This window comes from Rana temporaria, chromosome 10 (assembly GCF_905171775.1).
Source record: "Rana temporaria chromosome 10, aRanTem1.1, whole genome shotgun sequence".
In the NCBI taxonomy this organism is placed as follows: domain Eukaryota; kingdom Metazoa; phylum Chordata; class Amphibia; order Anura; family Ranidae; genus Rana; species Rana temporaria.
In genome coordinates this window covers 25,171,107-25,186,730 of record NC_053498.1, presented here as the reverse complement: position 1 = coordinate 25,186,730, position 15,624 = coordinate 25,171,107, and the positions used below count along the sequence as shown (strand labels likewise).

Here is a 15,624-nt window from a genome sequence, read left to right as displayed (position 1 = left end):
GAGAACTAAACTAATTATTTAACCACTACCCGACGGCCGTATAACTTATACGGCCGCAGGGTGGTTCTACTTCTCTGACTGGCCGTGTTTTTACGGCCTGCGCGCGCAGTCTGCGAGATGGCGATGCGCGTGCCTGGCGGCCGTGATGACCGCCAGGCATTCGGGATCGGCAGCTGCAGGGACAAGACGTGGAGCTCTGTGTGTAAACACAGAGCTCCACGTCCTGTCAGGGGAGAGAGGAGACCGATCTGTGTCTCTTGTACATAGGGACATAGATCGGTCACCTCCCCAGTCACCCCCCTTCCCCCACAGTTAGAACACTATGCAGGGTACACATTTAACCCCTTCCTCACCCACTAGTGTTACCCCTTCAATGCCAGTCACATTTATACAGTAATTAGTGCATTTTTATAGCACTGATCGCAGTATAAATGTGAATGGCGCCAAAAATGTGTCAAAAGTGTCCGATGTGTCCGCCATAATGTCGCAGTCACGAAAAAAAATGCTGATCGCCGCCATTAGTAGTAAAAAAAAAATAATAATAATTCTGTCCCCTATTTTGTAAGCGCAAAAACTTTTGCACAAACCAGACGCTTCTTGCGATTTTTTTTTTTTTTACCAAAAATATGTAGAAGAATACGTATCGCCTAGACTGAGAAAAAAAAAGTTTTTTTAAAAAAATTGGGCTATTTATTACAGCAACAAGTAAAAAATATTGTTTTTTTTTTCAAAATTGTCGCTCTATTTTTGTTTATAGCGCAAAAAATAAAAAACGCAGAGGTGATCAAATACCACCAAAAGAAAGCTCTATTTGTGGGGAAAAAAGGACATCAATTTTGTTTGGGAGCCACGTCGCACGACCGTGCAATTGTCAGTTAAAGTGACGCAGTGCCACAAGCTGAAATTTCACCTGGTCAGGAGGGGGGTATATGTGCCCAGTAAGGAAGTGGTTAAAACAAATATATATACTAAGCAGCGGCCACAACTAATTAGTGCTCACACACTGATACAGGTTAAAAATAGGGGGGTGTATTAGCGCTTGCTGATAATAAAATTAACGTGATAACAATTCCTGTGAGTCATAAAATTGTGTTCCACGCCAAATGATAACCGCCCAACATCAACTGAATGATGTGGAAGGTGACAAGAGTGATAATATATACAGAATAGCAAAGATAATAAAGGATACCACCCAGAGCCCAGTGCTGGCGCACTAACTAAAATAATATATAACGTGATTGAGACAATAGATTAATATAATGTTGATATAATATTCAGTGAAAACATCAATCCACTATCATATAAAAAGATAGTGATGACTGTGTGCGCATCTAAAAATTAACTCCGTGCAAACAATGGGGTAGATCCACAGAGCGAGTACGCCGGCGTATCTACTGATACGCCGGCGTACTTTCAAATTACCCGCGTCGTATCTTTAGTTTGAATCCTCAAACCAAGATACAACGACATCTGGGTTCGATCCGACAGGCGTACGGCTTCGTACGCCTTCGGATCTTAGATGCAATACTTTGGCGTCCGCTGGGTGGAGTTTGCGTCGTTTTCCGCGTCGGATATGCAAATTAGCTTTTTCTGACGATCCACGAACGTACTTGCGGCCGTCACATTCTCTTACGTCGTCTCTAGTCGGCTTTTTCCGGCGTATAGTTAAAGCTGGTATTTTGCGGCGTATAGATAGCCTGGCCATGTTAAAGCGGGAGTTCACCCATTTAAAAAAAAAAAAAAATCTCCCCTTAGCTTCCTGCTCGTTCGGTCTAGGGGAATCGGCTATTTATATTAAAATATGAGCAGTACTTACCCGTTTTCGAGCTGCATCTTCTTCCGTCGCTTCCGGGTATGGGTCTTCGGGAGCGGGCGTTCCTTCTTGATTGACATTCTTCCGAGAGGCTTCAGACGGTCGCATCCATCGCGTCACTCGTAGCCGAAAGAAGCCGAACGTCGGTGCGGCTCTATACTGCGCCTGCGCACCGACGTTCGGCTTCTTTCGGAAAATCGTGACGCGATGGATGCGACCGTCGGAAGCCTCTCGGAAACCTGTCAATCAAGAAGGAACGCCCATTCCCGAAGCCCATACCCGGAAGCGACGGAGAGGATGCGTCTCGTAAACGGGTAAGTACTGCACATATTTTAAAATAAATAGCCGATTCCCCTAGTAATAACGAGCAGGAATCTAAGGGGGAAAAGTGCCCTCTAAGGGTGAACCCCCGCTTTAAGTATGGCCGTCGTTCCCGCGTCGAAATTTAATTTTTTTTTATTTTTTGCGTAAGTCGTCCGTGAATCGGGATGGACGTAAGTCACGTCTAAGTTTAAAAAATGACGTTGTTGCGACGTCATTTTCGCGCAATGCACGGCGGGAGATTTAGAAACGGAGCATGCGCAGTTCATTCGGCGCGGGGACGCGCTTCATTTAAATGAATCACGCCCCCTAATCGCCGATTTGAATTCCGCCGCCAGAAATACACTACGCCGCCGTAACGTAACTTTATGCTGGACGTACAACTTACACGCATCTCGCGTATCATGCACCGGGCACACGCACGTTCGTGAATCGGCGTATTTCCCTCATTTGCATGTTTGAATGACTAATCAATGGGAGCGGCACCATGCTCCCAGCCCATATGTGCGCCCACCCTACACCGGTGTATTCAAGCTACGTCGGCGGAGTGTAGCCTGTTTTTAGGCGCATATTAGTTTGTGGGTCTTGCGCACACATACCCCGGACACATTTGCACTTACGTCGGCGTAATGTGTTATACATCGGCGTAAGTGCTTTGTGAATCTGGGCCTATAACTTTTGCGCAAACCAATCAATATACACTTAATGCGATTTTTTTTTTACCAAAAATATGTAGAATACGTATCTTTTTTTTATATATTTTTTGGGGGATATTTATTATAGCAAAAAGTAAAAAATATTGCTTTTTTTTCAAATTGGCGCTCTTTTTTTGTTTATAGTGCAACAAAATTAAAACCGCAGAGGTGATCAAATACCACCAAAAGAAAGCTCTATTTGTGGGAATAAAAGGACATCAATTTTGTTTGGGCATCACGTCGCACGACCGCGCAATTGTCAGTTAAAACGATGCAGTGCCAAATCGCAAAAAATGGCCCGGTCATTGGGCAGCCAAATCCTCCGAGGCTGAAGTGGTTAAAGTGCTTCTAGAAGCGCACTTCAAGTCACTCAGGTGTTAACTGAGCCTAAAGCGCGTATGGAAGGTCACCTGACTTTTTATTCTACAGTCCCATCTATCCTAAGGCCAACGCCCTCCGTGATTTGTTACACTCTTTCCATGCCTATGTTATAGCTGATGTGGTGAGCTGAACCACCATTTCAAGTCCTGAGACTAAACATGTCAACTGCCATTTTTTCCTTCCACAACGAGAAATGGCAGTTGACCCAGTGCATGTTTTCAATACCCATTTCCCCAGCTATTATCATACACAATCTGTTTTCTATAACTTGTACTTGCCATATGGTTGCATTGATATCCATGTCAAGATCAGGATGAAGGAATAGTCCAAGTGATACCACGCCATTCTGACAAATGAGAATTAATGTGTTCATGGGAAGTCCACAGGAACTACAAAACAACAGAAAAGTACTTAAAGAGAATGTGTTGCCAGGCTACTAATATGTTGGCTTTTGTATGCAACTTGTGTTTGGAATACATCTACACTATAAAGTCAAAAGTATTGGGACGCCGGCCTTTACACGCACATGAATTTTAATGGCATACCAGTCTTGGTCCGTAGGGTTCAATATTGAGTTGGCCCACCCTTTGCAGCTATAACAGCTTCACCTCTTCTGGGAAGACTGTCCACAAGGTTTAGGAGTGTGTCTATGTAAAGGTTTGACCATTCTTCCAGAAGAGCATATGTGAGGTCAGGCACTGATGAGGACTAGAAGGCCTGGCTCACAGGCTCCACCCTAAGGGCTCTTTCACACGTCCGTTCCGTTCGTCCGTTTTTTGGACGTCCGTTAACGGACCGCAATGCTTCCCTATGGGCTAGCGTCCGTTAGCGGATGAGCATCCGCTAACGTCCGTTAGCATCCGTCTGCGTTCAGTTCCGTTTTTTTGGACGGAAGAAGACCCTATTTTTCTTCCGTCTAAAAAACGGAACGGACGAAAAACGGACGTTAACGGATGATCCGTTTATCATCCGTTCCGCTAACATCCGTTTTTCTATGTAAAAAGCCCAACGGATGGAAAAACTGATGCAAAAACTGATGCAAAAACTGACGAAAAACTGATGGAAAAACGGATCAACTGATGAAAAAAAAACTGATCTGAAAAACTGAACGGACGTGTGAAAGAGCCCTAATTCATCCCCAAGGTGTTCTATCGGTTTGAGGTCAGGACTCCAAGTTCCTCCACCCCAAACTCACTTATCCATGGACACAGTATACACACACACACGCACACACATAGAGTATACATACACAGTATACACACACAAAATATATACACACAGTATACATACACACACCGAAAAGGTACTGGAGAGGCGGGGCAGCTATAATCTTGGGATTTTTTTGAAAACACCGATTTTTACATACTGTCCCTGGTTTTACTGAGGCTGGCAACCTTGATGGGGCCCCTGGGCAGTGCCCGAGTGCCCGAATTGTCAGTCCACCCCTGGCAAACCACCATATCTAAGTTTTTGGCTTTAGATACACTTTAAATATTAACCTGGGAAATGAATATATTTTGCCAGCTATGGAAAGTCATGGATGGCCACAGGCAAAAATAAACATCAGTTCCATAGAAGTGAATTCGAACTCACCGTCACTAACAGAGATACATTCTTCTGATTTGTTACCTGCACTCCTAATGGCCATGTAATTTCTGCTCTCTCCTCCTCCGTTAGGTCCTAGCCATGTCCTTACATTCCTCTTCTCTCTCTTCTTATTATACCCAGGCCATTTTCATAATTGCCCAAACAAAAGCAGAAGTTGGTGATGATCCCTAAATACAAAACAGACAATCGCTTCTCTGCCAGGTGTAAGGTTTTCCAGCGAAATCCAGCTGCACGCATAAGGCGGAGTCAGGATCCCATCAACCTCAAGTAAGTCTTTTTGATGGCTTCTATATCTTCATTAACCACTTTCAGCCCCGAGGATTTGGCTGCCCAATGGCCGGGGCCACTTTTTGCGATTCGGCAGTGCGTCGCTTTAACTGACAATTGCGCGGTCCTGCGACGTGGCTCCCAAACAAAATTGACGTTTTTTTTTCGCACAAATTGAGCTTTCTTTTGCTGGTATTTGATCACCTCTGTGTTTTTTTTATTTTTGCGCTATAAACAAAAATAGAGCGACAATTTTGAAAAAAAAAAGCAATATTTTGGACTTTTTGCTATAATAAATATCCCCAAAAAATATATAAAAAAACATATTTTTTCCTCAGTTTAGGCCGATACGTATTCTTCTACATATTTTTGGTAAAAAAAATCACAATAAGCGTTTATTGATTGGTTTGCGCAAAAGTTATAGCGTCTACAAAATAGGGGATAGTTTATGAAATTTTTTATTTTTTTTTTTCTTTAACTAGTAATGGCTTCGATCAGTGATTTTTATCGTGACTGCGACATTATGGCGGACACATCAGACACTTTTGATGGTATTTTGGGACCATTGTCATTTATACAGTGATCAGTGCTATAAAAATTCACTGATTACTGTGTAAATGACACTGGCAGGGAAGGGGTAACCACTAGGGTGCGATCAAGGGGTTAAGTGTGTCCAAGGGAGTGATTCTAACTGTGGGGGGATGGGCTACCAGTGACATGGGAGCAGACAATCTGTGTCCTGTCACTAGGCAGAACAGGGAGATGCATTGTTAACAGGGGCGGACTGACCATTTGGGCACTCGGGCACTACCCGAGGGCCCCATGCCACTAGGGGGCCCCATTAGGGTTGCCAGCCTCAGTAAAACCAGAAACAGTATGTAAAAATGTGTGTGTGTGTGTGTGTGTGTGTGTATGCTGTGTGTGTATACTGTGTATGTATACTGTGTGGCCCCATAATCTATTGCCTGGGGGCCCCATAATCTTCTATAGCCCGGGGGCACCATAATCTCCTACGTTCCCCAGACGACGTCACATACTGACGAAACGTACGTCGGGAGGAGGAGACGCTTTGACGTGCTGCGTCTAGGTCCAGAGGACGGGCGTTCGTAGTAGCCGGCCGGCTCGAAATTTATATGCTGATTTTATCTGTTTTTATGTAAGTGTTATCTACCTTATTAAATCGTTTTCCTACGGTACATCACTATGTGGAATTCCTCTTTTTTATGGTGATTTACTCGGCTATACTGTATGAGGGAGTCGTTTGCTTTGGTTGATGCTTTCTGAAGTTAACCCCTAAAGGCCCTGGCTGGGTTTGGCCACAAGCTCTTTAATAACTTTTATCTGGTAAGAGTCCCCCTTATTCGGTGATTCTTTTTGGTGGAGGCTTTCCCTTGGTGTGCCTATATTCGTGTTATCTACGGTACATCACCATTTGTTGCCTATACATTTATTTTCATGCTCCTTGGATCCTGGATCTATCCACCTACATTGGAGGAATACCATCCGGACTTCCATTAAAGACCCTAGCTGGGGAGTTCAGCTGCAAGCCCTGTTTGCTTGCCCTTCTGGTAAGCGCTTAGACAATTATCCATTTACTGCACCGGTGGAGGATTTTTGTGTGTTCAGTCACGGGCACAACTTCATTCAACAATCTATTCACTTAAAAACTTTTTATTATATACTTGTATTATTCACGATTTTTTGTATATGGACACTATTTAATTATATCAATCAAATTGATATTCCTCATTCACCCTTGGTTAGCGCAACTTATTTGTTTTGTTTTTGATTTTATATTGTGTGTATATCACAATTTTTGTTGCAGCTTATATATTTACATTTGTTTTTTAGTCAGTTTAGCGCAGTATCACTTTTTTTCTTGTATAATCTCCTATTGCCCGGGGGGCCCCATAATCTCCTTTTGCCCGGGGGCCCCATAATCTCCTATTGCCCGGGGGCCCCATGAGTTTTCAGTCCGCCCCTGATTGTTAACTCTCTGTGACACGATCGCGAGCCACTGGCGAACATCGAGTTTGCCGGTCCCGCGGGCTCGGTCATGGAGAGTGCAGGGGATGTACAGGTACGTCCATTTGCCTACCGCTGCCATTTAATAAGTGTTTATTGATTGGTTTGCGCAAAAGATATAGCGTCTACAAAATAGGGGATAGTTTTATGATATTTTTATTATTACTATATAATTATTATTATATTATTATTATTATTGATTATTATTATTTTTTTTACTAGTAATGGCGGGGATCAGCAATTTTTATCGTGACTGTGACATTATGGCGGACATGCGTGGAAGCATTGAACTTCCTGGTTCGCGCACGTCGCCGCCACGTCACCGCGTTTTCTGTCCGCGGGTAATTTGGTCTGATGGTGTGTACACACATCAGACCAAAACCTCCCAGCAGACATGTCCGATGAAAACGGTCCGCGGACCATTTTCATCGGACATGTCTGGTCGTGTGTACAAAGCCTTAGAGCCCTTTCACACTGAGGCGATGCACCGTGTTTTTACCACGATTTTAGGGCACTAGCGGTAAAATTAACGCAACGCTGCGGGTGTTTTAACAGAGTTTTTCAAGCGTTATTGAAGCATGGGCAATTTCAGTCCTGCTGTTGTAGATGCTCTTTTTTTTGCTTGCATGTTTACATTTTTGGGAGATCATGTGACTTTTCTACAGCTCAGAGCGGATTATAGGCGTTATTCGGGCGTTTTTACAGCGCTTTCAATTCATTTCAATGGAGAGGGACGTTTATGGAGCGTTTTTTTCAGCGCCCAAAAGCTGCTCCAAAGATGCTGCTTGCAGGACTTTTCTCAACGCCCCGCTAGCACAACGCTTTAGTGTGAAAGGGTCCATTGAGATGCATGGAGAGTGTTTTATGAGCGTTTTAATAGCGCTATTTTTAACACTAAAACGTTGTAAAAACGCTCCAGTGTGAAAGGGGACTTAGAGGTGAATGGAAGGCACAATGGAGAAGCTTGCAAAAAAAGGTCTCACAGGTAAAGGCGGCTATCTGTCCTCTCACAACTTCAGTCCTCCCTAGGGAGCTAATATATATACTTGGATTACTGTGTAAATGACACTGGCAGGGAAGGGTTTAACACTAGGGGGCGAGGAAGGGGTTAAGTGTGTCCTAGGGAGTGATTCTAGCTGTAAGGGGGCTGGGCTAAATGTGACATGACACTGATCACTGCTCTCGATGATAGGGAGCAGTAGATCACTGTCCTGTCACAAGGCAGAACAGGCTGCTGTCTATCACAGCCAGTTAGCCAATGAGGAGAGCAGGGGGCGGGGTCACACTCTTGTGTGAATGGACAATGTTGGGAGTGAGCCTGCTCGAGTGCCACCATAGCAAGAGGCTCGCTTTTAGGGGCACTCGGCAGAGGGGAGGGACCATGAAAAACTGCAGGGAACCCAATAGAAGAGTATTGTGGCTGCTCTGTGGAAAACCATTGCAGGGAAGTATATCATGTTTGTTTTTTTGTTTTAATTACAACCTTTAGGAGTAACTTTAAGGAGAGGATCTTTTCATGTGACTTCAAGGGTAATATTGGGGGGAAAAAATGGAAATTCTTTTAGACTTGGGGGATGCCTCAAAACTGAACTATAGGAATTATCTGTAGAGCATTCTTACAGCTTGCATATTACATATCTGAAGGGCCACCGGGGTAGCTAAACTTTACACCAGTAGTTGGCGCTGTTATAGCGATAGCCACGATCTTCTAGGTCCCGTTTGGGTTCTGAGCAACCGTCTTCCCCTCTGTACACTGACCACAGGGGAGCGCTCAGCACTCCCGCCATTCATTATACACCTAGGGCCAGATCCACAAAGAACTTACGGTGGCGTATCTATTAATACGCCGCATAAGTTATATGATGCGCCGTCGTATCTTTGTTTTGTATCCACAAAACAAGATACGCCTGAATTGGGGCTAGATCCGACTGACGTACGTCTTAGAACGCCGTTGGATCTTAGGTGCATATTTACGCTGGCCGCTAGGTGGCGCTTCCGTTGATCTCCGCGTAGAGTATGCAAATTAGCTAGATACGCCGATTCTCAGAACGTACGTCCGGCAAATTTTTTTACGCCGTTTACGTAAGGCTTTTTTCGGCGTAACGTTACCCCTGGGTCTATGAGGCGTACGCAATGTTAAGTATGGACGTCGGGCCAGCGCCAAATTTTCCGTCGTTTGCGTAAAACGTTCGCAAATAGGGCTTTGCGTAAATTACGTTCACGTCGAAAGCATTGACTATTTGCGACGTGATTTCGAGCATGCGCACTGGGATACCCCCACGGACGGCGCATGTGCCGTTAAAAAAAAAACGTCATTTACATGGGGTCAAGTAGAATTAACATAAAACACACCCACATCTTTGTCATTTGAATTCCGCGCCCTTACGCCGACACATTTACGATACGCCGCCGTAACTTTAGACGCAAATGCTTTGTGAATACAGCACTTGCCTCTCAAAGTAGCGGCGGCGTAACGTAACTACGATACGCTACGCCTGCTTAAAATTACGCCGATCTACGTGGATCTGGCCCCTAGTATTTGTTTTAAATTAATGCAAGGCATTCTCAGAATGGTGCATTTGCAGTGTAAGCACCCCTCTTTGTTTGCTCTGCAGCAGAGAGAGGCAGGGGGGGTGACATCAAGATCTCCACCTTGTCCAATCAGAGAACACCATGTAAACATTGACCAAATTACAAGGCATTCTGTCAATGGTGCCATTGCCAAGCTGGAGACCCCTTGTGGTTGCTTTGCAGCAGGGCAGCCACTCTGCACTGGGCCTGGAAGAAAGCGAGGATCGCTGTAGTAGAAGCAATTGCTACAGAGATTCTACGCGTTCCCAAGGATTGGCCAGGTATGGAACATACTTACATTGCTCCAAGCTGGGCCAATGTAACTATGCAAAAATATCCTTACCTGGAATTCAGCTTTAACTTTCTAAAAAAGGCTGTTATACTTTTATTTTCTTTTTTTTCTTTTTTAGCCAATGTGACCGGGTATAGTTATTTTTTTTCACAGAAGCTGTTCTACCTCTCATAACTCAGTTTGATACATGACTGCCAAGTTTTGACGAAGCATGATATGCAAATATTCAGATTACAAGATGTATTCTTCCATTTTATGGCACAGTATTTGCCTGAACTATAAATGAAATGCATATGTGCTGTTCTAGAACATTGTTTTGTTACAAGGGTCCAAAGGTCTAAGGGGTCTTTTAACTACTTGCCGACCAGCCGCCGCAGTTCTACGGCGGCAGGTCGGCTCCCCTGCGCAAGAGCCCGTAGCTCTACGTCGGCTCTCGAAGCGGCCACTAGGGCCGCGTGCGCCTGCCCGGTGGGCGCGATCGCCACCGGGCACCCGTTACAGAGCGAGGACTGGGAGCTGTGTGTGTAAACACAGAGCTCCCGGTCCTGTCAGGGGGAGAAATGACGCATCATCTGTTCATACAATTAATGAACAGAAGATCAGTAATTTTCCCATGTCAGTCCACCCCCCCCCCCCTACAGTTAGAACACACCCAGGGAACATACTCAACCCCTTCCCCGCCCCCTAGTGTTAACCCCTTCCCTGCCAGTGGCATTTTTATAGTAATCCAATGCATTTTTATAGCACTGATCGCTATAAAAATGCCAATGGTCCCAAAAATGTGTCAAAAGTGTCGGAAGTGTCAGCCATAATGTCGCAGTATCGGAAAATAAAAAACGCTGATCGCCGCCATTACTAGTAAAAAAAAAAAAATTAATAAAATGCCATAAAACTATCCCCTATTTTGTAAACGCTATAACTTTTGCGCAAACCAATCAATAAAAGTTTTTTTTTTACGGAAAATATGTAGAAGAATACGTATCGGCCTAAATTGAGGAAAAAAATAGTTTTTTTATATATTTTTGGGGGATATTTATTATAGCAAAAAGTAAAAAATATAATTTTGTTTTCAAAATTGTTGCTCTATTTTTGTTTATAGCGCAAAAACTAAAAACCGCAGAGGTGATCAAATACCACCAAAAGAAAGCTCTATTTGTGGGGAAAAAAGGATGCCAATTTTGTTTGGGAGCCACGTTGCACGTCCGCGCAATTGTCAGTTAAAGCGACGCAGTGCCGAATCGCAAAAAGTGCTCTGGTCTTTGACCAGCAATATGGTCCGGGGGTTAGGTGGTTAAGGATATAAGATAAAGTCAACCCCTGTGTAGAAAATGGAGGTGTGCTGCCCTTCCCTAAGTTACTGGATCATGACCTGCAATACCAGATATCAACAGTTGGTGGCACATTTTGCTCTCTTCATGTGTGCAAACTACACTATATTACCAAAAGTACTTACCTGGCAGGGGAGACACCATGATCATGAAGGTGGTTCTCCCAGGGCGAGGCACGGCTATTGCACACTCTAGGCCGTGCTGATCGTGGTTGTCTTCCCTGCCGCTTCTCGGCCTTTTGGCTGGGACTGAGTGTGGTATCTGTCCTTATCAGTTGTCAGCGGAGCGCTGAAGCACCTCCTACATGGAGAGGGTGGATGCAATCCAATGACGTCATTGCACCTGGAAGGATGGTTTCAGCAGGGACTACGCTGTGCTGCCCGACAGAATACTGGGGGCCGGCCCATGGTTGAGTCTGAGCCATCTGGAAGGGTGCTCCTGGTGAGGATGGGTGCTGCGCTTGGTCTTGGTCTTTTTGCCGAGTTCTAGTCTGGCCTTCTGGCTGGCTGGTGTAAGTGCTATCTCTGTCAGCGATCCGGTAGGAGGAGCTGGTAATGCCCTGGGATAAGACGGGGTAGGACCATGCAAATCCGCCGGGTTGGCTGGCAGGGGCGGAGGGCTGCACTGGTCGGTCGGGGGGGTCGGATATGGAACGAAAAGCCTATGGTGCATGTGCCCCTGGAGTGGCAGTCCAGGGGTATCTGAAGATCACTGTGTGTGAGGGACACATTGATTTAAGATACCACGGTCACTGCACCAGATACACGCTTTTTTTAGCACCTGCCTCCTGGCCGGAGGGCCTGGTCATTGTTTCACCACAATGGCCACTTCTTTCACTCTCCTCTCCACTATCCCTTCCCCCACTTTTTTGTCTTTTTTTGTTGTGCACGTTTTGTCACTGTGTGATTAGTAGGGTGCGGGTCCTCGGGCCAGCCCTGAACGTCTTGGGAGTGGGTGGACATGGCCTTCTGGCTTAGTTCACCTGCTCTCATGGGGTCTCCCTTCGGGGGAGCCCCACCTGGTACTGGGAGGGTTCTGTTTCGGCAGTCCCTCCGAGGAAGTTGGGTCTTGTGTCGGCTTCGGTTGCTCGGACCACAGTACCTCAGTCCCCGTTTGGAGCCTAACGCCCCAGGGGATCAGGGTTTGGGTCACTTCTTCACAGGAGGACCACTTGACGTTGCACCCGTCTGCACGTTTTTGTGAACACTCTTTATGTGTGTGCACATTTTTTCTGCACCGGGTGGAGTTTTTTGGGTGTGTTCACACGCCATAGGCTTTCCGAAAAAAAAAAAAAACTATATTACCAAAAGTATTGGGACGCCTACCTTTAAATGCACATGAACTTTAATGACATCCCAGTCTTGGTCCGTAGGGTTTAATATTGAGTTGGCCCTGCCCTTTGCAGCTATAACAGCTTCAACTCTTCTGGGAAGGATGTCCACAAGGTTTAGGAGTGTGTCTATGGGAATGTTTGACCGTTCTTCCAGAAGAGCATTTGTGAGGTCAGGCACTGATGTTGGATGAGAAGACCTGGCTCTCAGTCTCTGCCCTAATTCATCCCAATATAATGTTTGGGTGTTCTGAGTAATTTTCTAGCAAACAAATGATGGCAGAGAAATGCCAGAACAGGCCTGGGTGGGAACTGGTTAAAGCGGAGTTCCACCCAAAAGTGGGACTTCCGCTTTAAGCACCCCACACATTTGGCATGTCTGTTTTTTTTTGGGGGGGGGGGTTGTGTCCCTGCAATCTTGCCCGGCCACTGAGAAGGCGTAGCACGACTCACGCATGCGCAGTGCGCATCCGGCTGCGAAGACACAAGCTGCCGGCGCAGTGGAGAGGGGGAGGAGTGATGCTTCAGACAGCTGCTTCATTGGCCGGTGGGACAAGCGAGAGTCTGTTTATTAAAAGTCAACAGCTACACTTTTTGTAGCGGCTGACTTTTAATAAACCTAAAAAGCGCCTGGAACTCCGCTTTAACGTCATATAGATGATAGTTACATAGTTGGTAAGGTTGAGTGAAGACACCAGTCCATCCAGTTCAGCCTGTGTGGGTGTGTTCATGTTAAATACCTTTGATCAAATGGTGTCTCCTCTTCCTAATCGTCTGCCCCACATCTTGTACAGGACACATAGAGCATGTGTAATTATATATATATATATACAGCCCTCAAAATTTAACTCGCCTACTCGCATTTTGAGAGTAAATTTTGAGGGCTGGCTAGGAGCCCGGGGGGGGGGGCGAGCAAGGAGAGCAGAGCCGCCGCGGCGTTCAAACCACGGGGAACATTACAGCTTTCAATTCAATAGCTGTGTTACCCGCAGCCTGCGTCTTATACAGCCCCTCCCCCTTGCCTGGGCACTTTGATAGACAGATCACCCATCCCAGGATTGGATGGGTGATCTGTCTATCAAAGTTTCCCGGACGAGAGGGGAGGGGCTGTATATGACGCGCGCAACACAGCTTTTGAATTGAAAGCTGTAATGTTCCCCGCGGTTTGAACCATTCGGCAGCGGCTCCTCTCCTACAAAGCACAGGTAGGATGCGGGAGGGGGGGGGACTCTGGCTGCAATATCTGTGGGGGGGGGGGACTCTGGCTGCAATATCTGTGGGGGGGGGGGACTCTGGCTGCAATATCTGTGGCAGGGGGGACTCTGGCTGCAATATCTGTGGGGGGGGGACTCTGGCTGCAATATCTGTGGGGGGGGACTCTGGCTGCAATATCTGTGGGGGGGGACTCTGGCTGCAATATCTGTGGGGGGGGACTCTGGCTGCAATATCTGTGGGGGGGGACTCTGGCTGCAATATCTGTGGGGGGGGACTCTGGCTGCAATATCTGTGGGGGGGGCCTCTGGCTGCAATATCTGTGGGGGGGGACTCTGGCTGCAATATCTGTGGGGGGGGACTCTGGCTGCAATATCTGTGGGGGGGGACTCTGGCTGCAATATCTGTGGGGGGGGACTCTGGCTGCAATATCTGTGGGGGGACTCTGACTGCAATATCTGTGGGGGGGGACTCTGGCTGCAATATCTGTGGGGGGGGGACTCTGGCTGCAATATCTGTGGGGGGGGACTCTGGCTGCAATATCTGTGGGGGGGACTCTGTCTGCAATATCTGTGGGGGGACTCTGACTGCAATATCTGTGGGGGGGACTCTGGCTGGAAAATGGGGACATTTTTGGGCACGGATAAAGTTGTTAATATTTATTTTTATAACTTAATTCTACATAAAACATTTAAGTGTAATTTCATTAAATTTATGAGGGTGTGTCTAGGGACGGGATTAGGGGGTGGGACATGGTAGTGGTTGGGCGGGGCAACTGGTGGAGAGTATGCCTTGAGGCCTGGCTAGTAGCTCAGGACTTGAAATTTTAAACCATGTGTATATATATTTCAACATAATAAACCTGCATACTCACCTAGGTGGATGCAGCATTGATCCGATGCTGCATCTGGTCCCCTTTGGCTCTATACCAATAACAGATTGATCAAAGACCATTGATCGCTCAGTTCTCCAGTCCACTCTGAACACAGAGTGATGGCTGTCTGTCACCACTCTGTCCCTAGAGTGCTCACTGGAGCGCTGAACTGTGTTGGGAAGCAGAAGCAGCTGCCTCAGACTCTCAGCAGTGCGCTGAGAGGATGACCCAACTGCTGGTCAGGCATCTGGGTGGATCCTGACAGCATTGTCGGGATCCCTGCAGAGACTGGACTGGCTCAGTAATGTCAGTCAGTCAATAGCAGACTTTAGCCTGCTGCCAGTTGAAACTAGGTCGCAGGAGTGCAGAACTAAGGGCGCTCCTGCGACCCATAGAAGTATGGCCATACTTCTTACTGGGAGTTGTCTGGAAAAAAGGGCTGGGGATGGGATAATAACTTAAAGACATACAATAGTAATGCAAAGATGTATTGAATATAAATTTAATACAGGTAGTGTCAATTACATGTAGTTTGTAAAGTACATCAGTAAAAAATACTAACCATCCGTATGCAATATTTTAGGTAAAAACATGTAAATTTGTTCATTTCAAAATCGCTTTCCTTCATATAACAATGCTAGCAATATCAGAATAGGCAAGGCTGAGGATTTAAAACCATAAAAGCCAAAACAGGGAATCAATTAATATATATATTTTTTTTTTTATAGTAATGGCGGTGATCAGCGATTTTCATCTTGACTGCGACATTATGGCAGACACATCGGACACTTATGACACCATTTTGGGACCATTGTCATTTTTACAGCGGTCAGTGCTATAAAAATGCACTGATTACTGTAGAAATTACACTGGCAGTGAAGGGGTTAACCTGTAGGGGCGCTGAAGG

The 15,624-nt window shown here is 45.9% G+C and overlaps 1 non-coding gene across 1 annotated transcript; it reads left to right on the top strand.

Moving 5' to 3' along the window:
• The first annotated feature begins 11,418 nt into the window (after positions 1-11,418).
• Positions 11,419-11,577, top strand: LOC120916693. The gene has a single exon (XR_005744098.1). It is a non-coding gene; the product is annotated as a U1 spliceosomal RNA (small nuclear RNA).
• The last annotated feature ends 4,047 nt before the right edge of the window (positions 11,578-15,624 follow it).